This window comes from Lolium perenne, chromosome 3 (assembly GCF_019359855.2).
Source record: "Lolium perenne isolate Kyuss_39 chromosome 3, Kyuss_2.0, whole genome shotgun sequence".
Taxonomy (NCBI): Eukaryota; Viridiplantae; Streptophyta; class Magnoliopsida; order Poales; family Poaceae; genus Lolium; species Lolium perenne.
The window spans coordinates 42,116,150-42,139,534 of NC_067246.2; the positions used below are offsets into that span (position 1 = coordinate 42,116,150).

General features: G+C 42.9%; 1 long non-coding RNA gene across 2 annotated transcripts; it reads right to left on the bottom strand.

Moving 5' to 3' along the window:
* Window positions 1-1,602: 1,602 nt before the first annotated feature.
* On the bottom strand, window positions 1,603-5,377 carry LOC127340670 (uncharacterized). Of its 2 annotated transcripts, XR_007874715.2 has the most exons (6): window positions 4,916-5,377; window positions 4,644-4,726; window positions 4,218-4,420; window positions 3,687-3,798; window positions 2,310-2,388; window positions 1,603-2,174 (listed from the first exon to the last, which is right to left on the bottom strand). It is a non-coding gene; the product is annotated as an uncharacterized lncRNA (long non-coding RNA). The 2 variants fall into 2 exon arrangements; XR_007874714.2 differs by having other exon boundaries at window positions 1,603-2,388.
* Window positions 5,378-23,385: the final 18,008 nt, after the last annotated feature.

A 23,385-nucleotide genomic window follows, 5' to 3' on the forward strand; every position in this document is an offset into this window, starting at 1 on the left:
AAAAGTTTGGTCAAACTTTACTTGGTTTGACTTTTCAAAAGATACTAGTACAAATGCCCGTGCGTTGTCACGGGTCTTCAAATTTCATTTCTCGATGCACATATATAACTCACAACTCACTACTAAAATTCAAAACAAATCAGAAATTTCATAACGTACTGTAACATGATAATACCGAACACAACAACAAGACATACCATGACTATTGCAATGACGAGGCTTAAATAAGCCGGCCTGCTAATAGGTCCTTATATCCAGCAAAAATGAGATGATGTCTGAGATTGAAGTACAACGAATGCGTGCACAAAGCCCTACAATGTGTGGATAAATAAATGAACTCCAGTTTGTTTATCACACAACTAAAATGATGTAATACTATCCAACTCAAATCTTGTACATACGTCTAGTAACAACAAATAAGAGGTGACTACATATTATGCCTGATTGAGAAGATCTAAGAAACAACCCGGTCTGTCAAAGCAATCCTAAAATAATCTTCAGAATAAATATGGAATGAAATAAAATAAAAATATGGTTGGACTGGTGTAGAAAAATCTTGATACGGTACGTCCCCATCGATTACATGCATGTTGCATGCGTCTTGCCTCAGCGCTGGCGGGTATAGAAAAATCTAGTACTGAGCAGCCGGAGAAGTCAGAGAGAGATAAATAAAGGGTCAACGAGATTCACTGGTTCTCTTTGCCTCAACGCGCACACATGCCTATGGAGCGCCACCGGATCGCCGTCTCCTACTGCCAATGACACCGAACGGCCTCCACCGCCGCCTAATTTCCCCTGCCTCCCGCTCCTCTCTTCCCAGCATCTCGCCCCCACCCCTCATCGCCACAAGCCGCATGTCCTCGCCAACGACAAACTTGTCCCACTCCTCATGTCCCTCACGCAAAGCCTCGCGATGCTCCTCCCCTTTTACTCCATCAGTGAACTGTGCAGGAGTCAAAGACAAATGAAAGAGTCATAAAGCTAATGAGAGATAAATTCATGGCGACCATATGATGTAGAATCATATGCTAATACTATTCTGGTTGGTTCCAATTGTGCTATAACTTTTTATCGGAGGGCAATCATAGCGTTGACACAAATTGTAGTCTACATAAGAAAATTTTATATCATAAGAAAATTTTATATCATACTAACATTGTATGTACAAGGAACGAAGGTGTGTTTTTTTTGACAACTAACGAAGGTGTGTTTTCTCTTGCAAGTTGAATCCAGTACAGTCCAACTGCGAGCAGAATATAAGCTACTTAATAATTTGCATTAAGGTCAGTCATTGTGTTCGGCATATGCTGATGCACATGTTTGAGATGTCACAGTAATCCCATCTTGCCAGCAAAAGGAAAACAAACATGTAACGGCTATAGGTTTTAAATTGTAGGTGAGAAATCAAACTTGCAAAATATTTTGACATTGTGTCGAGCCAAAAGAAGCCCATTGTTGTCGTTATTTATTCCCAAATTATGTGGAGCCAAAACAGGTCCCTTGAGCTGATGTCTACCTCTTTTGTAATGATTCTACAATGTGCACACATATATTGCTTGCAAATATTTTGATATTTTTGTAACACTTATATGTGGACTGCTGTTGAACTCGCCTGCAATTAGCCATATGATGTTGTGAACAGAATAGTGCGACTTTGGAGGGTTTCAGGATGCTTCAAAAGAATAAAAGCTAATGAGATATGCACATTTACCTATGATATTGCACAATTTGGCTTCTGGAAATTTTCCTCCACCGAGATGCGTGGCTTCTGAAATTTTTGTCCCCCCCAAGAGGGTTTCAGGTTGCAAGAAAGAAAGTTGTTGCTAGAGTATGAAAATTTTCTTGCTGAAGCTTCAGGTATGCCTTTGGGAGTTCACGCAATATGATCTAGGCAAACGAACTTGAATGTCCGATAAGGCTGCAGAAGATAATTCTTGAATGTCCCATACAAAATGAATCTAGTCATCTATTTCTAATGTAAGTTCAAGAACTTAAGCTGGTTTGATGCACTCAGAGAGAAGAAACCCAAATAACAGGTGGTTCTCAACTACCTATACTTAGAGAGAAGCGCAGGTTTTAATTGTGCTGGCCCACGTGGACGACGAAGCACGACGATGATGCGACCAAGGGAACGCTGAAAGGCTTGACGTAGTGGGAGAATAGGGAATAACGTGCTTGATGTACGTCAAGTTCCATGAAAATAAAAATAAAAATGAATAGGGAGAATACTACTGGTTCGCACATATAATAATACAAACTTACTTGATTTACATGTATTTTATAAATGACAACGTTAATAGTATAGATACCTGATCTCATGCCATAAAGTCTAGACCATGCGCATGATAAGATATGTCATCCTCATAAAGTTCCAACACTGTATAGTCCCTGCAGAATGCAAGCCCCGGTAGATCAAGAATAATATGTTGAGATATCTAAACCAAAATACACATAATATAACTCTATTAAGTAGAATTGAGTATTTCATTGGAGTCACAGAAAAGTGAAGGTATCCAAATCTGAAGGTTTACTTGTTCATCAAGGCGATGGAAAAGAAAAGACAAAACTCTCCTCAGTAATGAAGGTAAATATATTATGGCTCTTGTCTACGACCTAAGTTTTGAGGGATACTCCAGTTCAGGTAGAAGCAAATAAAATGGGAAAGTAACTAAATACCAATGCAATTTATGTTGGACGTTGTTCATTTTCTAAAAATAAATACATTGCCATCTAAAAATAAATATCAATTTCCAGGTAAGGTCAAGAATCAAGCTGGTAATGATGAATCTGCACCCGTCAAGTTATCAACATTTAAAAAGAATGTAATTAGGCATTGAGTTAGAAACAACAAAATACAACAAAAGACACATTGTGTAAATCAATGGTGAAGTTCTCTGGAAAACCCGTTTTCACTCCGCAGCAAAGTTTAGCTGCCTTGAACTGGCATAATTTTATTAAAAATAAGATAATGAACTTTTGATGACCCCAAGTTGCTGTTTTTTTATCACTTGTTATTACTTGCCTGTGACAACTTTCCTTGGATATCATGTCTATAAAAATATTGCAGAGAAGAAAAGAAACGTAGCCAATCTTAATTACCAATAGCCCAAAATTACATAAATCCATCCAATCAAAGCCATTTGGAGATCTAGGCATAATACCAGGTGGCGCTTTTCTCTACTGCCTGTAGACCAACACACTGTTTATAGTACTAACTTTCCAACTCACCTTGTGGCACTGATCGGTCTATGGACACTATTATTATAACCATGACATCACACACTCCGATCCACTAATGGAAATCCCAGTAAACATCATTGTCAGCCTTTCTAAGTTCCTAGAAAATAAATTGGTCTGTAGTGGTATAGAGGAATTTTTTTTAAGAGGGAGTTCTAATTTCCAACAGTACCAAATGATTGGGAATAAGGTTATAACCACACAACCTCAGCCAGAGATTTTGATGTCAACTGCATCAAAAAGATTGGCAGTGAAATTCTAACCATGTAGAATGGTAGTTCAACTTCCAACAACTCCGCAAATGAAGTAGGTCGCAACACCTTCGATGAATTTTCACTAATAAGCACAAATCAACTATTTGGTCAACTCAATAATTACCCCTGTTTTTCAAACTGACATCACAACGATTTCAAAATATACACCCGTATACGGCAAGATATCTTTCTCACCTTGTGGTCACTCTGGTTCTTTCCATCCATTTTATCCATATGCAACTCTTGCTCATCCCCCGGATTGCAGGATCAGGTCTCTACTCCACCTAGCTGATGAAGTATCAGAGTGCTGCAAAATGCAGTGCAGCCTTGAAAGGAAGTATAGGTAAAATAAATAAAAAATTAGCAACAATGAGAAGTGACCACACGTATATGGCGTGCAGATTGCACTACACATTCTCTCTATCTCTTTCTCTCTCTTGTATGTTGACTTTCCATTTCTTTCCTTGTTATAATGAATCACCTATTATCGCTAAGAGTTCTTCGATCCCCGAAATGCTAGCGAACAAAATTAAATTGGACAATAAATCTGGTGCTACCAACATGCCTAAATGAACAAGAGCAAATCATATAGGTTGGTGTACCACTAAAACATCATCATATATAAATCTCCGAGGCCAATCTCCGGAGCACTATAAATTTTAAGACTAAATAAAATCTGCAAATCTCCTGAGCAGTATAAATTTTAAGACCAAAGAAAAGTCGCACCTTGAAATTATCATGGTTGTGGGGTGTGGCCCGGCTAATTCTCCACCAACGATTCATCGAGCGGCAATGGCCTCGCCCTATCCCCTTCCTCCCTGCCATCCGCGGCCGTGTCTGCCAATTGACGATTGGCGTGCTCCGGCTCCCTTAGGCGCTGGGTTATCGATCAGTACGGGCAGTATCATCAAAGCAGCTCTATGTTGGCGCTGCAAAATAGAGATACAATGTTATTATATAACTGCAGATATAGCTGCTAACTATTCTTTTGAAAAAAGTATTTATTAAAATTCAGTTTGGATATTTGTAATTGATAAAACATGACAAAAGAATATTTTGCTGTTGCTGCATAGAAAATAGTCATAGCTGAATCAAAATTAAATACTCAAAAAGATGCATGTGGGGAATGGGATGGAATAGATGATCACAGACCTTTTTAGACAACAGTGGCTAAGTTAGGTGATGGATTCTCCAGATTCTTGATGCCCAGCTATCGGGTACATAGATACCAAAGTCTGCCAAAAATTAAAATACAGATAGATCTGAAGTTTTAGTTGCAGATCAAATGAATCACTTTGTGAAGCATGAAAGAAATAGCACATGAACAAATAATGGGATCGAGAAGTACATATAGTAATTCGAGAAATATGTAGCCAGTGAGATGGAAGTCCGGTGCTGAAGAAAAATACAAGAGGAAAACTTACCAAACCAACTTTGTCCACCCCTTTGGCAGTATGACTGCTGTGTGCGTGAGGACATAGAAAAATAGAAAGTCGTCTCTCCTCCTTGATCTCTTCTTAAATCCATATCTTGGGTGCTGAGAAACAATGGAGGCCAACGATTCATTTGAATCAAGAAACATTGGAGGCCAACGATTACCGCCGAGGATTTGCTCACCGTCGTCCCTGACTTCCAGATCTCACTGGCTTGGTATGGGGCGGATGTGCTTGTACGGCATCGTGGTGGTGCGATTGCGAGGAGCAGGGCTGGCGGCACGATTAGGAGAGGCATCTGACTCCAACAGCTCATCTCCGGGTGACGGTAGGGGAGAACTTGCGAGGTGGATGTTCTTGTAGAGCATGGCGGCGGCGGGATTGGGAGAATGGAAGGGTTGGCGGCGCGATTTGGGGAGGAAGAAACTGGAGATGAGATCCATCGATGGTCTGGTCTTGTTTTTTTTTGGCTGAGGCTTGGCCCATTTGTAGACGTGAAGGGGCAAGTGCGGCCCAGGCGGGTCCGTGCGGGGCGTCGACGAAGCCTAAGAGCATCCCCACTCCTTGGCGCTCCCCATGCCCAAATCCGGCGAAATTTTCGTCCGAATTGGAGGAAGATTTGGCGTGGGGAGGAGTAGTTTCCCAGTCGTGTGCTCCCCAAGCGGCGTTTCTCGGGGAAAAAGAGGATGGCTCGGGGAATCCGGACGAAAGAGGAGACACGTGGGCGTGAGCGGTTGGTTTAGCTTCATCCGGAGTCCCCGGGAGACCCTCGGGAAACCGAGGATGGCACGGGGAGTCCGGACGAAAATAGGCTCAAATCCGGACCAAAACGAGGAACCGGAGGCCTGACTGGGCCGTTTTTCGCCGTCCGGATGAAAAAAAGTGGCCGTGGGGGGCTCTGTGGGGAGACGAGTGGAGATGCTCTAACGACGAAATTGTTGGTCGTAGTGAGAGGTAGGCAGAATAGGGAAGATGTTCCTCCTTTTTAAGTAGTGTATAGATAGAAAAGTCTTAAGTTTTGGGATGGAGGTAGTAGAGTCAAGGCAGGTGCTCTCGCTCATTCACATATATTCATATCAACAACCATTCCATACGATAGCATGCGAATAGTTGCGGAACTGGTAAGAGGTAAAGCCCAACGCACTTGTGGCATCAGGCTTGCATTGGAAGTACGAGTCGTAGTATGTGACGCCCCGTAGAATGACCAAGAACATGTCCGTCGGAACAATTTTTTGGGAACACCGGATTGGTGCGGTTGAAGTAGTCTTCATAGAGTCAGAGGTGCCCACCGACTCTGTTGCGCGCCAGGTTTCTTTTGCGGCCCTTCACAAAGCCCATATGGCTGACATTGTGCTCGTGGAGGATGAAGACCGCAACAACCATGACCTACGTCATCTTGTCCGACTCATCGTTAGGCGAGGAGTCAATGACCTCATCGTGGAACTTCTCGAGCGACTGCCACATGTCCATCTATGTGGGCACCAACAGATGATCAATGGTGGCCAATAGTGGCGCCAAACATGAATTCAGGAACTTACCGGCGCAATTGACTGAACAGGTCCTGGGCGGCGAGGCCGGTCGGCGCACCCAACGGATGTGTGGACACCAAAAACGCGATAGAGGCGGTCAAGGGGTTGGAGATTCTACCCCGTCGTCGATCATGTAATCTGGCGCGGCGAGGCCCGAACAAACGTTCGGTACTATGGTGGCGCGGTAGGGTGGGGTGGGGGTGGCGGCGTTGCCTTAGGGTTGCAAAGAACGGGAGGGGGAAGCAAATCCGCGCGGTCGATTTCGCTGTCCCTGATGTGCGGTGCTGGGTTGGAATAAAAGATCACTCGGCGCGACCACGCAATGTCCCTAATGTGCGATGTTGGGTTGGAATAAAATTGGATATAACTATTTAATAGGTAGATACATCTAAATTTTGATAAATTTGAGATCCTTTTGGTGAAATGGAGTACTAAAATTTAGTGAAGGTAAGTGAGGATAATTCTCAAAAACTCTAAATCTCTAATTATTACTAAAAGCATGTTTGGTACTAAAGTATAACGAAGTTTAATCTCCGCTTATATCTATTTTTTTCTAAATTTTAGTGTATTTTCCTCGATCTCAATACTCTACCCCTAACTAGTGGACCGGGATGTGATTTTGTGGGGGTTGGGGAAGGTAGAAATTTCACCCAATACTCTAAGCAACTATCCCCACTAATTCGCACAAAAACTCTAGTGCCAAACAAGGTCTTAGTGGAGATCATTCGAGTATTAGGTGAAACCCCTACCTTCATCTAATCTTCACAAAATAATATCCCAAATTCACTAGTTAGGGATAAAGTATTGAATAATACACTAACATTTAGAGAAAAGTGAGAAAAAGTGGAAATTAAACTCGCTCAAAACTCTAGTACCAAGCATATTTTTAGAAAAGATTGCCGATTTGGGGTTCGGAGCTTGGTGGGGATTATTCCCACTAATCCCCATAAAAAATTGTAGTGCCAAACAAGCCCTATGAGGGTGTCTCCAGCGGCCCACATCTGTGTGTCCCTTTCGGTCTGTGTGGACAAAAATGGGAAAACTCTAACCTAGGTGTTCGACGCAAAGTGACCGACACGTTGGCTTCCTGATGTCGATGATGGTCTTGATCTTTTTGTGTTGACTTCAATACCACGATGCAAAACAATGAAGCCAAGGAGTTTTCTGGCTGAAACTCAAAGACGCACTTCGTTGGATTCAACATCATCTTGTATTTCTAGAGATTTGTGAAAGTTTCCTCCACATCGCTTATAAGGTCATTTCCTTTCCGGCTCATTACCACAATATTGTCGACTAGGTAGGGAGATAGTAACATACACTAAGATTTAGAAAAAAAGTGAAAATTAAACTTGCTCAATACTCTAGTACTAAAGGTGCTTTTAGAAAAGAGTGGAGATTTGGAGTTTGGTGGGGATTATTTCCACTAGTCCCCATAAACATTGTAGTGCCAAACAAGTCCTACGAGGGCATCTCCGGCGGCCCACAGTCGAGTGTCCGTTCCGGGCTGTGTGGACAAAAAATGGGAAAACTCTAGCCTAGGTGTTCCACGAGTCATGTCCGTATCGACGTATTTGTGACCCAAATTTTGGCTCGAAATGCGTCGGTGCGGCAGCAAGAGCGTCCCCGTTCGCCCCCCTCCTCTACCTACATGGCTCGTCCACCAGTCATACAGAAACCACTTCTCTCATGCCACACAAAATTTGAAATTCGTCGGCGCCAAACCCTTCTTGCTAAGGACGTCGTTGCCGCCATGGACGTTGACCATGCCGCCCCAAACCCACCCGCAAATCGCATCGTTGTACGTAAATAGAAGGCCATGGTGCCAAATAAAGAGATGGTTGCGATGGAGAGGGTGCTGTAGACCAAGAAACTCACTGACCGGCACACTGTGGTGAGGGCGAGAAAAGCCTAGTCCGTTGTCGGTGTCGTAGCAAGGACAGATGCTCAAATGGCCACGGGCAGGCCAAAGCCAACGCCCAAGTTGGGCTCTCTCACGCCGTCACATCCTTATGTTAAAGGAGGAGGCGCTCGACGACCATGTCGCATTGTTGGTGAGATCTATAAGTTTCCAGGCCGCACAACCAACTCTACCACGACGACCATCACATTTGCTGCTACATGGATGCCGCCTAGAGAGGCCATTGCCTTTTCGCCAATGAGGCTAACAAACCGGCTAACAGCTGCTACGCAACATGTGAGCCGTTGAATGTCCTTCAAGCATGTTGGCTTCCTGATGTCGAGGATGGCCTTGATCTTTTCCAGGTTGACTTCAATGCGGCGATGCAAAACAATGAAGCCAAGGAGATTTTCGGCTAGAACCCCGAAGATGCACTTCGTTGGATTCAACATCATCTTGTATTTCTAGAGATTTGTGAAGGTTTCCTCCATGTCGCTTATACGGTTGTTTCCTTTTCGGCTCATCACCACTATGTCGTCAAAGTACACGTGTGTACGTTCCGGCCAATTTGGTCGTGGAGGCAGGGCTACATTGTGCTCTGATAGGTGGCAGTTTGCGGTTTTCAAATTGGTGATATAACAGTATGATTCGTAGTGCGTGATGAACAAAGTCGCCAATTGGTCGGACTTTCGCATCTTAATCTGGTGGTACCTGAAATATGCATGTAAGAAAACATATAAATTCCAACCCAGCCGTCGAGTCAATGACTTGATCAGTGTGAGGCAAAAGCGAACGTATCCTTCAGACAATGCTTATTCAAGTCGGTGTAATCCACGCACGTTCTTAATATCTTAGTATTCTTTTTGGGTACAAGCACTTGATTAGCTACCTAGTCGGTATGAATCACTTCTTTTGTAAAACCTGCTTCTAAAGTTTAGCTAGTTTCTTTTCTATGACGCGACGTTTCTCATCTCCAAAGCGTTGTAGAGGTTGTTTTAGTGCTTGGCTCCTAGGTTGATGTTGAGTGTGCTCGGCGACTTCTCTAGGTACCTCGGTTCCATGTCAGAGGGCTTCCATGCGAAGATATCATTATTGTTTTCGAAGGAACTCGATGAACGCGATTTCCTATTTAGGATCAAGGCGAGCTCCAATGACAATGGTCTGGGAGGCATCGCCATCAAATAGGTCCACTGTCTTTGTGGCATCTGCAACTTTGAAGGCAGGGACGGAGGCGGAAACCTGCTCCTTAGTCGGGGGCATCACAGTCGGATAGCTTTCCTAGCAACAAACTCTACAAGTTCATACAGAGAACCATCATGGTCCAGCAAGGGATGATATAAGCAAATGGTGAAAGGTTTAACCTATCTATAAAAGATAAACCGGTAAAACTTCCAACCTCGAAAATGCACCAATTTTTTCATGCAAAATTCGTTTTCAAGGAACTGGAACTTGTCATGAGAATAACACAAGCTCTAAAATATCACATGGATAAGAACTACCTAACAACCAAGAAAGATGATGCAGGTATGCAAATGTTTGAGCTTTCTTTGAACGGTACGATCGAGTTACTCACTCGAGAGCCCTCTTGATAGTACGGCCAACTATCTTATAAACCGATCTCCCAACTACACCACGAGACCGGTAGAAAAGAAAAACCTTTCAAAAGCAAACCTCATCCTTGCACGTTTCACTTAGACTAGATTTGCAACCTTTTCCACACATGTGAGCTAATATACAATCATAAATAAGTTGCAGTTCCATGTTTAAGCAGTTAAGTTAATCAGACATCTATCCAACTACATTTTCATACTAACGTTCCTGAAAGTGACGGTACAAACAAACATTGGAAAATCAACCATATGTATACATTATTATTGCTCGATCAGTCCAAAAACCTATGAAACAAAGGAAATAAAAAGCAACAGAAACGAAATATGCAGCTACACGTGCTCAATCAAACATCTACCAGATAAATTTATAGAACTCACGTTTCTCAACATAACAATACACAAGAACATTGGAAATTAACAATTATTATTATCACTAGTTGGCGAGTTTGATCCAGATATAGGAGATTAATGTTTGTGTCTGTTGCAATATACTTTTACGACGGTGTATTTTGGTTGTAATCTAGTGATTTTTTCGCTTCATATCTGTAGGATTCCATGTAAAAGTTTAGCCACTTCATTTCTAATTGTTTGCTTAGAGAGTATTGTTCCCTCTTCATCTTATTTTTATTCTCATATCCTGGATACCATAATCTTTAATTATCCGATTTAAGAACATAGTTCTTGCCTGCTGGTGCTATACTTGTTTTTTTTTATAGAGCAAAGTGATCTGTCCCTAGTCCTAGTGTATTGTTTCCTGGACCCCGTAGGAATCTTAACGGCTTAGGATGGTCTGAACAATGTAACACTATGGACAGTAACCATATCATATAAGTTTGTTTGATGATTGATTTTTTTAGTGCCCTATTAGGAGTCATATAACACATATTTGTTTACTGATCGATTTGGTAGTGACCTCTTAGCCCATAACATCATAGTCTTAAATCTTGTTTGAAATAACTGGGATTATTTTTTATTTTCAGGTGAAGAACCAAAAACTGAGAGACATATAAGTGATGAAGAAGATGCCATTGGTGCTCCAACAGCGGAGCACGCTGATTTTAAGGCTCCAACAACAAATCACACTACTTATTCCATCCCTGCCAACCAGATGGTAAGAAAAGGTATGTACATTTCGCATGGAGGAGGAGGAGGAGGAGGGGGGGGGCAATTGTCCCCCACACCCCCACCACCGCCCCGAAGATCCGTCCGAGCTTCTCTTATTTACCGCTTATTGCACAAAATATAATGCCTCCCCTAACCCTCCATGGCTTCACCTATTATGCTAGACCAACCTATTCCTCCATTTTGGGACAATGATACATTTAGTTGCTATTGAATCTATCGATACTAAACCCATCCATATTTCTCACTTATCTCTGGAGTAACTTGTGGAGAGCTATTTTATGATGCTTCATTTATTGTAGGCTCGCCCTTCTGCTACTACTTTCTTTAAATAAATCATTGCTAGAGCACAAGTCAAGAGGATCTTGCTATTTTTGGACTATGATGGGACCCTCGCGCGGATCGTGGAAGATCCTATGAAAGCGATCATAACTCCAGAGGTAAATAAACACACTCAGTATTACATGTTACGTTGATATTCATTTGGCATTGCTTAACCACACTGACTCATGGTAATGTATATAATAATTAGATGCGCCGAACCCTTGGAGCCGCTGCCGAGCAGTTCTCCACGTCAATCGTGGCTGAGAGAGATGTTCATAAGGTATTATCGTATTTTCCAGCCTTTTTATTTGAGCATTTATTATCATCCTTGAGTGTTATTAGGTTGTGCTGCTATACGCTGTTTATTAGCCATGGTTTTGTTGCGATCTGATGATAAATCAATGACTAGAATGAGCTGACATTCTTCTTGAGAAAAATAAAGAATACCGGTGCACTGTATATGCAAGCTGGGTTACTGCATTTGTTAAACTTACGTGTGATTCATCAAAGCAAGCCAAACAGATATTGACGCCCAAGGAGCTCGTAAAAACTCACAAAAAGAAAGATCGCAAGAATCCAAATTTGCTGAGCCATTAGCAGAGTGACCAACATGACGAATATTCATATCTGTACCACTAGCGGTGTGGGTTTGCTCGTTTCCATTGTAGCGGTCCCTCACGTGCAGCTTGTCAAGCTCACTCGTAATGTCATTAGTAGCTCTAGAGTCGGAGTATCAATTGGTGTCAACACCAGATGATCAGCTGCGCCCCCTGTTTTTTCAGTACCTTGATAGATTTTCTGGAACATTTTCCAACAATTCAGCGCAATATGTCCTTCCTTCCCGCACACTTGATAGGTGGGCCTTGGACATTGATTACCACCGCCATAGTTCGGCCGACGGTATCCACCATGACCACCGTTGCCGCGGTCGTTTCCACGATAGTCATTGCCACGGTCATATCCACCACGGGAATCATAGTTGCGCTGATCATAGCCGCGCTGCTCGTAGTTGCGCTCGTCTAAGTAACCACCACGGCCACCATTGCGCCCACCTCGGTATCCTCCGCGCCCGCTGCGCGTGGCAGTATTCATCGACGACCCGTCGGTGGAGTTCTGATCCTCTAACCAAGCTTCATAGGATATGAGTTGGGTGTATAGATCAGTCAAACTGACGAACTTCTCAATTTTTATCAAGGCAGTGACTGCAGCAATGAATCCGTTGTAGGTTTCATCTTTCAGACCAGAGAGAACATATGATATGACATCTTCATTGTCCAGAGGCTTGCCCACGGTTGCCATCTCATCTGCCGGCGTCTTGATCTGGTTGAAAAACACCCGCAGCGCTCTTGTTCTCCTTCTTCGTATGGTTGATTTGTGTGCGGAGGTGCACCACACGAGCCCTGAACTGTGACGAGAACATCTCAGTAATCGTTATCCAGGCACCGGTTGAGCTAGTCTCCATCGATTGATCATTGGCGATCCACCGTGCATACTCAGGGTTCGGGACTTTCACTTCTTTACCGATGGCGTCCTTGCCCTTCACTTTCTTCTCGGGCGCCGGCGTAGATCCGTCCAGGTACCCGTACAGTTGGGCACCATGAATGTCCGGCAAAATCTGCACTTGCCACATGAGGAAATTGTCCCTCGTGAGCTTCTCGGAGACCGATGCAATGAGCGATGACTTGTCCTTCATCTAGGAAGAGGATGATCCTAGCAACATGGCGTCTAGGATTGGCGACGGCGGGGGCTGGAGTTTTTAGGCTAGATGCGATTTGGAAAGTACCTGTTCTGATACCATATCAAAATGTTATGGGAGCGACACCCTAAACCGGATAGCTGATCTTGCTTATATATGGAAGGAACTTACATATGGTTACAATACGGTGATACACCCGTATACAAGAAAAACTCTACACAAGAGCTATACAGCTAGATTACAATGTTTAACAATCTTGACCTTACGCCGATGGCAACGAGCTTGGCGAGCACGCGACACAATCGTGGTCTCCTACCTGAAGTGCATCCAGTCATCGGTGGAGCCGGAGGATGGAGACTTCGGGCGCGCGCGAAGGGCGGCTGGTGACAAAGGGTTAACTTTGTCAATGCCCATTATGATGGACTTGTGTATTAGGAAGGAGGATGTCGGTGAATCAACAGACCGGTCAACCAAACTTAGGCAGCCGACGAATATTACTATCGTGGGCTTCTATATTCCCTCCTAGGCTTTGCACTAGGGATATCAATGATGCGGATCCGATATGGCATGCCCATGTCAGTAGCCCCCGATATTTTACTCGAGTCGCAGACTCAGCTTGAATCTCAAAACCTTCGATTCCTTCTTTCCTCAACTTCTTCTCGTTAACTTCTTCTTTCTTATAAAGTAACATCTTATTATTTCAAATGTAAGTAAAAAATAATGATCGTAGGAATATTGGTAAAGCAGCCTGATGCATCCGAACGGATCAGGAATCGGAATCAGTTAATTGCCTGAGCAAATGCGGGGAACCTACTTCAAACTCGCGTCCTCGGAAACGAATTTGTAAACATGTCTTAACTCAGCTCGGGCCACGAAGAACTTATCGAGTTCTAAGTTCCAAGATAAGAATTTTACCTAACGCGTCCGTCAGGAGTTTTCATCACATTGCTGACAATGCGGATATTTCTAGCAGAACGTAGTCAGTGACGGTACTAGGCCTTATAGGACATGGCATCTGAAAAGCTTACAACGACGCGGCTCATGCTTTTGTATTTATTTATTTATTCATCGAATGTCAAGTTTGGCTGTTGGATTACCCAAAATTATCGGGTTAAAATTTCTTCTTGATGCATGCACTCCCGATGGGAGTAAATGACGAAGAAATGTTCGTTAAGTGTTTACCCCTTGAACATGTATTCATAGCTTTACGTTGGATCTCCACTCAACTTGAATGTTCGTAAAGTGTTTACCACTTGAACATGTATTTTGAGGGATTTTTTACCCTTTTTGTTTCCTATCGGGTGCGCGTTCAGTGCTCCCAATGAGAGTAGCCGCCGAGACTATTCTCGAGTACTTGTGGTTGGGTATAGGCTTGAAGTATCGTCATTTTAATATATAGCTTCGAAGTTTCATCAGGTGCGCGACCAGTGCTCCCGATGGGAGTAGCCACCGAAGGTATACTCGAATACTTTTGGTTGAGTATAGGCTCAAAGAGTCCTGCACAAAAATGTAACTATGATGTAAATAAAAGGCTTACTTGTTCCTCCTTGATGATGCACATTCTATCAGGTGCGCGCTCAGCGCTCCCGATGGGACTAGCCCCCGAGGCTATGGTCGAGTGTGAATACTCGAGCATAGGCTCAAAGATACTTCTGCGAGGTTTTTTGTTTCTAAACTTGCGATAAGGACGATATAAGAACTGCGCCAAAAAATTGTAAGCAATAAAGTTCCGCAATTGCATATCCATAATATAACGTGACTTTATAAACAAAACTTGTGTAACTTTTGTCGACACGTGAGGTCTTTTCGTTTTTATATCGATGTCCTTTTGCTTAAATCGATGTTTTACTACTTAGGCCAAGACGCTATTGAAAAATATCCAGCCCCGAGTTTTTGTGGGTGTCTTTCGTTAGCGAAGCATTGAATCGAAGCCCGAGTATCGGGTGTAAAAATAACAATAGAAATATATGAGAATTTATCTTTATTGATGACGAGAGACAAAGATACAGTATGATCGGTTGGACTCAACCGAAGGCCCATATGATGACGGACCCCATATCATGGCTAAGACGCCTTACTTGTAAATATATAAACTGCTTGGCTGGGAAGCCTGGCCATGGGCCTTATTCATCAATATGAAAGCTAAGTGCTTAAGCGTAGAAGCGATGTAATCCTGGACGTTCCACGGGTTTGGTTCTATCTGACCCGTTTTCTTATCCTTTATCCGGTATGCTCCTCCTGGGATTACTTTTGTAACGATATAGGGCCCGATCCATGGAGACTTGAGGTTTCGATGTATTTCTTGCTTCAGTGGAAGGACTAAGTCACATACCTCAAAATATTGTGGTCTTAGTGGATGACTGTGGTAATTTTGCAGATTCTGCTGATATGTTGTCGCCCGGGCGAGTGCCACATCGCAGGCTTATTCCAGTACATCCACGTCATCTTCGAGTGCTTTGGTTGATGCGACCTCTTCATATTCGGCGACTCGAGGATCATCGTGTGTAATCTCGACTAGAGCACGGCTTCAGCACCATGAACCATAAAGAACGGGGTATCTTGCGCGGCTGTGTTTGGAGTTGTTCTTAAACTCCACAGGACGGAGGGGAGTTGCTCGACCCAAGCGCCCTTGGCCCTCTTTAACAGTGTCAGCAACTGCTTCTTAACGCCACTGCATATGAGCCCATTGGCTTTTTAATCACAAAATTCCTTGAACTCTCCTGAAGTGAAGTTAGAGCCACTATCTGTGATGATACTATGAGGCATGCCGAAACGGAAGACAATTGACTCCACAAAATTTACCGCCTGCCTCCGTTGCCTTGGCTGTTGATGTCTACGCACGCTTCTATTCCTGTAGACAGTGTTGGGCCTCCAAGAGCAGAGGTTTGTAGAACAGCAGCAAGTTTCCCTTAAGTGAATCTGTAACACCCCAAATTTCAAAACAAAGAGAAAATAAATTTCCTTTTTCCAAAAATGAGAACCAACAAAAACTTTTCCTATATATGGTGCTATACTTAGTGCTCCTACCTATTACTTGTGTTTTTGCCATAATGAGTGTAATTATGCTTATGTGATAAACCCTAAAACCCTAAAGTGATCAAGTGAAGATCACAAACCAAATGAAATTAAAAGAGAAAGAAATCAAATAAGAAAAACCCTAAACCCTAACCTTCTCAAAAAAATCATTTGGATCTATTTTGAGAAACCTAAATTAAAGAAAAAGCCATATGGGGGCCTATAGCCCTAATATGTAAATTCTGAATTCTACTTTTCTTACTTTGCTAAAATGGTGGTGAACCATTGCAAAACTTACTAAACCCTAAAACCTCATCCCTCTTGTCATCAATCTTTGAAAAGTAAAATAAAAAGAAAAGATCTTAGTTAAGAAAAAGGCATATGCAAGCCTATGGATACTTTTTGAAAATGATGAGCTTTGCCTTGCCTACCTTGAGTAGATGATTTGAAATACCTCAACACACTCCATAAAGCACTTACCAACCAACTTAAGTGTGAAACCAAAATAAAATCAAACATATGCATAGAGGCATATGTGCCTATGGCTATTTTTGTAACACTTTACCCTAGGCCTTTCTACTTTATTTAGAGGATTGGAAAACCTTCATAAACCTTATCTAGTACTTCTCAAACACAATCCAAAGTGAAACAAAAGATTTTCAAAAGAAAGTAATAATGCCATAGAGGCATATGAGAGCAAAATATGAAATTTGTGAAATTGAGGATCTTGACCCTAAGACTTCCAGTGACTGGTTGGATCACTCCTATATACCATTTCAACACTCAACAACATCAATTGGGTCAAGCCTAGTCAAATTAAAAATCAAATGCCACATATGCATAGAGGCATATGTGACACATAGCCATTTTCACCAATTCTTGTCCTATGCACTTCTACGTTGACCAAATGGTGTGAAACCATCTCTAAACCTAATCTAATACTAAATTGACCCTAACCCATGCCCAAGTAAAGCAAGATGAACAATTTACCAAGAATCATGAAAATTGACACATCACCTCTCATGTATTATGGCCAATTTTACAAATCTTTGAGCAAGACCATTTGGAATGGTTTCAATGGTTTGAAAATGTTTCTAAACTAATAAGAATGACATTAGAGTCAAGAAAAGTCAAATCAAATGGAGAGAAATCAAATAGTGAGATAATTCCATTTTCACTCACATACACATAGGGCCAATTTATCAAATCTTGACCTAGTCACCTCCATTACCTCAAAATGGGTTGCACCTTTCACCTAACTCAATCTAACACCAAATAAACCTCACTCTTGTCAAAATGAAGCAAAGAAAAATAAAAAGAATAAAAGTTAGAAAATCACAAAACCCTCACATATGGCTTATGCCATTTTTATAAATTTTGACCCTAGACCATTTTGATCTTCACCATTAGTTGAATAATGTTACTAAACACTTATTACAACTTTTGGAATCAAAGAAACACAATTCCAATCAAATCCAAACTCAAAATTGGCTCACATGTGATATTGGTCAAATCTGCCAATCTTAGTCTGATCACTACTTTGAGCCTCTCTATTTCAAGTTTTTCAAACTAAACTTTCCCAACTCTTGGCATGTCATCCAAGAGCACATCAAGGTGAACAACTTTGGTGAAGAGCACCAGGCCAAAATCATTCTTGATCAATAGCTATGCTCCTCCAAAGTTGCAACATTTTAACAAGAGTAACAATCTCACACTTGTCAATTTTTGCAATTCTTTGCATTCAACCATTCCACCACCACAACTCATCTTCTCTGGTCAAATACAACTCAACTCAACACACACTTTTCTTTTTGATCAACTTTTAGAATTCAATCAAATTTGGGCCAAATTCACAATTTCCAATTAGGGCACTATGTGACACTATTCTAAATAGTGATCTACCCAAACCCTATTACCCCAAATCACTCTCTCTGGTTCCCTTGACCACTCTCACCCTAGCACACCCACAGTAACCCTGGGAGGAGCTAGCCATGCTAGCATGGCATGGCCATGCCGGCCATGGCCATGATCCCTCCCCTCTCCTCTCTTCTCTCCACAGCAGCCTCGACCACCTTGCCAAAACAGCTCCCCTTGGTCCCCTGAGCCTGCCGGTAGTCGCCGTTCGTCGAGAGATGGACCACCACGCCCTGGCCAGGACGCGCCCGCGACGCCCACGTGCGACAGGAGCGGCATGGCCATGCCGTGCCTGTCGGGCGACGCGCACGCCACAGACACGCGCCGCCTCGCAGCATCTCTCCCTCTCTGGACCCCCTCGCTGCACGACGAGCTTCGCCACCTCGCCAGGACCCCGCTAGACACGCGCCGTGCCCCGCGCGAGCGCCGTCGCCGACGACCAGGTCCCCGTTTTCCCGCAACCCTGCCGCCAGAACGCCGCCGTCGCGCGCACACACTAGACCGTCCCCCACCTCGCCAGTAGGCTCCATAGCTTCGCCTCGACCTCACCTACCTAGCACCACCCTCGCCTAGCCCAACACCTCGCCGGAATCGCCGCGAGCGTGTCGACCTCGCCCCTGCCCCGCAGCACCCTCGCGTTACTATAAAAGGGGACCTCCCCTGGACAGTCCAAGCACACCACCGAACTCACCACCCTCCACTGCCTCTCAACCACCCCACCGTTCATCTGATTCACGCCGGAGAAGGGCCAATTGCAAGATCGCCGCCGCGGAAGCCCTGCAGAGATTGACGGCGAACCTGACCACCTCGAGCTCCGCCGCCAGTACCAGGAGAACCGCCGTCTTCCACATCTACCCCGAGCACACTGCCATCCCTCGCTGGAGCCGCCGTAAGCCCTCCGACCCCCTACCTGAGCCGCCGGCGAGCCCCTCTCTCGCCGTCGGGACGATGACCCTCGGCCGTTGGATTAGATTCTAATCCAACGCGCCGCAGCAGCCCGTACCGCTTCGCCTTTAAAGAGAGGCTGACGCGCGGACCCCACCCTATCAGCGCGCCGTGCGTCTGTGGACCGTGGCTGGGCTGGACTGTGCTAGAGTGGGCCGTTTTAATTCGAATCGGCCCAGTTTCGTTTTCCCGCCAGCCCAATAATTCAAAACCAGTTTAATTCAATTCAAATAATTTCAATACTGAACCCCACTTTGAAATTCAATAGAATCTGTTTGGCTTGGCCAAATTTAACAAATTTTATATTGTTAGAAAGCTATGAAAAAGATCTACAATATGCCACTGGTCCCATGGCCAGATTCTTTGTGGAATTAATGTGATAAAAATAACAAGACAGGGACTTTTCCCTATTCAAATAATTCTTAAAATTCAACCAAAATAGATATTAAGTTAATTTCAACTCTAATAGCTCACATTTGACTTACACTAATTGTTTATGTAATAAAATGGTGTGGTCACTTTGTATGATCATGCCATAGTTTAATGAATGGATATTATGGCTAGTTTAACTAGTTGATATTGTCCAAAACTATTAAAGTAAATTATGTGGAGTTTTACACTTCATTTAAACTTGTCTCACATGAATTCATGGGATGTTTGGACCCCTGGTCCCAAACTCTCTTATATGAATTACTTGAGATTTAAATCAAATGTAGTGTTATTTAAATTGTATGAGGTGCTTCACCTCATTTAAATCATTTTCTTAAATGATGAGAAGGAGGAGGTGGACTTAGTCAACCTCGGTCATATATTATTCATGAGAGAAATTAAATATTAATAATATAATAAAAGGAAATTATTTCTCTAAGTAATTAAAAGTAACACCTTAATTAGTATGAGAGGAAATTATTTTTCTTAAATAAGAAAACAACACCTCTATCCAATTAATAGTAATGGGTGATGCTAGTTTAATTTGTGTAAATTATATGAGGTGTTTCACTTCATTTAAATCTTGTCCCAAGTACCTTCATATGAAGTTTGGACCCCTGGTCAAAAACTCTCACATGAAATACATGGAGATTTTAAATCATAATAGGCATTATTAAATTGTATGAGGTATTATATCTCATTTAAATTATTTTTTCTCAAATGTTGATGATGAATGGTTGACTTAGGTCAACATGATTTCATGTATGATTGTTTGAGGAAGTTAAATCTTAAGAAGATTCAATGAGAGGAAATTATTCCTCAAAAACTAAATGGAAACTATCGTTTACAAATTATAATGAGAGGAAATTATTTTTCTTTAAAATAAAACAAAGTAAATCACCATGCTAATGAGATGTGATGCTAGCATAGGCTTGTGTGAATCTTTGGTGTGTTTAGTCTAGCATGCAAGTTTTGTGTGGTGATTGTATCCTCGTATTCGTTTATAGACGCTAGTACCGAAGGAGACGACGAGAACATCTACGGAAAAGAAGGAGGAACATTTTGATCCATACACCAACCAAGGCAAGCTATTATTCTTGCAAAGTGCAAAGCCCCTTGGGGCAAGGCACCATGATTCTTATCTTTTCTTACATGAACCTATCCCAAGTTTTTGCTTTACAAGTTTTTACTTGTTTTCTAAATGAGTTACTTTTATAGTTAACTTTGGTCAAAGTACAAGTGGGTTACTAGAGTAGTGAGTTAGTCTCTTCCAAGCAAAGCAAGATAGCACCCCTCATGGATTAGAGCTAGTGCTAATGAACTAAACTTGACTACTCTAGCTGGGAACAATGTGATTTTGAAATGATTTTTAAACCTTGGAATGATGATGCATTCCATTGAATGATTTATAAAGGTGAATGTGAACAAGAGAAGATGGTGATTTTTGATAAAACAATGGTGTTGGTTTGAATGCGATACCTTTCCAATTATTAAGTACCCCCACAATACCTGATTATGGGTAGGGCTTAACTGGAAGTTTATGCGTCTTAGTATGGGTTCCCTCTAAACAAGCATCATCGGGGTTATGCCGAAAGCTGCCTCTACAACAAAAGAAATGATATGATATGATGCGAAATGAGGTGAATGTCCGGCCCAAGCCCTGTGCGATTCCCGGGTTGACATTGGTCTTCACTGGGAGGCCAAGCTCATGGGGAGAGGTGCTCATACTAGGATTTGTAAGTGAAAGGTTATGGTTGATGATCCGCGTACTGTGTTACGATGATTCGGGGAAATCCCGACGGATGAAATCAAATGTTGTGGCACAAGTGTGCAACCTCTGCAGAGTGTAAACCTATTCGAATAGCCGCGTCCACGGTTACGGACGGTTGGAAAGGCTATACAGTTTCCGATGCCATATCTTTGAAAATGATGTTGAAAGATGATGGTGAAATGACTTGTGGTGGATTGAATTGAAATCACCACTTGAATGGTGGGAATGACACTAATGTTCCCACTTGAGTTAGTTAGCACATGAAGAGTTGTTTACAAAAATGTTTGTGAACTAAAATTGGCTTTATGCAAAATAAACTAGAGCTTAGCACCCCTTACTAGAATTGTTAGCACTTACATTAGTATTAGTTTGCGAGTACTTTAAAGTACTCACGGCTGTGTCCCTGGCTATTCAAATGGCCAGACTATGAAGAGGAGCAGAACTATCAAGAGGACGACCGGCAGGACGCCTACGACAACTAGGGAATCTTCTGACGTCAGACGTTGGCCTGTGGACTAGAGAGTCCCTTCTATTTACGCTTCCGCTATGAAACTATGAACTTTGTGTATGTTGATCAATAGATCAACTATTTGTGTAATATGGATCATGTGATCTCTATTTGTAAGACGACTATGGTATGTAATGAATGATGACTTATGATATTCAACTGTTATGTCTCGCAACAACAATATTCCTGGGATTGCGATGTATGGCATAACAGGCATCTGGACTTAAAAATCTGGGTGTTGACAAGTTGGTATCAGAGCCATTGTTTGACCTTAGGAGACCCTAGTTAGAATGGACGTCTGAAAAACTTAGTTTCCAAAACAAATGAAGGGAATATTTATGAAAACTTATTCTCACTCTTAGCTTTGAGATCTTTTTGAAATAAGAAGCCATGCTCTTCCTTATGAATCTACATAAAATTTTATCACACTTGTTCACATCTCCGACTTACTCATCCAATTCTCTTTCAGATGGCGTTGCCCCACAACACCAAGTTTTACCGGTTGGGGAATGGTGGCAACATGAGCTTCGAGCAGGACTTAGACGATTTGTCTGAGTATCTCGGACGCCCGCACCCGGAGTTCCTTGGAACTCAAATGGACCATCAGCCCGGAAGGGAACTGCAGTGGGTTATCACTGCGGATCTCAGAGGCAAGAAGGAGTCTCCTATTTCTATGAGGATCCAGTTCTCTGTCATGGAAAGCAACTGGCTAGATGGACTAGCTAGAGCCATGCAGGAAGCACTTGCCCGTCTGTGTGGGCAGCATGTGACTGCGCTTTATGGGACTCGCTTTGCTCACTTTGCAAGGCATGACTCCATTGGAGGACCCAGGGCACTGTCACCCCACCCGGAGCTGAAATATCACGTGGAGCACCTGGATACTATGCTGCACGACACCCAGAAGGAGCTGGACAACTATCGCGTCTATGCCAACCAGATTCGCGCCCACTGATGCTGTCCAGGACTGGCGCGTGGTTGACGTGGGAGGTTTGATGGCGATTGACGGGCTTGATGGAGTGTCTTGATTCGTTCCCCGGCAACGGCGCCAGAAAATAGCTTGATGTCTACGCCCCCTCTTTTTCCTGTAGACAGTGTTGGGCCTCCAAGAGCAGAGGTTTGTAGAACAGCAGCAAGTTTCCCTTAAGTGGATCACCCAAGGTTTATTGAACTTAGGGAGGAAGAGGTCAAAGATATCCCTCTCATGCAACCCCGCAACCACAAAGCAAGAAGTCTCTTGTGTCCCCAACACACCTAATAGGTGCACTAGTTCGGCGAAGAGATAGTGAAATACAGGTGGTATAAATAAGCAGTAGCAACGGCACCAGAAAAGTGCTTTGCCCAGGACAGTAAACAAGCAGTAGTAACGCAGTAAAACAGTAAACAAGCAGCGATAGCAGTATTTAGGAACAAGGCCTAGGAATCATACTTTCACTAGTGGACACTCTCAACTTTGATCACATAACAGAATAGATAAATGCATACTCTACACTCTTTTGTTGGATGATGAACACATTGCGTAGGATTACACGAACCCACAATGCCGGAGTTAACAAGCTCCACAATAATGTTCATATTTAAATAACCTTAGAGTGCAAGATAGATCAACACAACTAAACCAAGTACTAACATAGCATGCACACCGTAACCTTCACACTATGAAAGGAGGAATAGATCGCATCAATACCATCATAGTAATAGTTA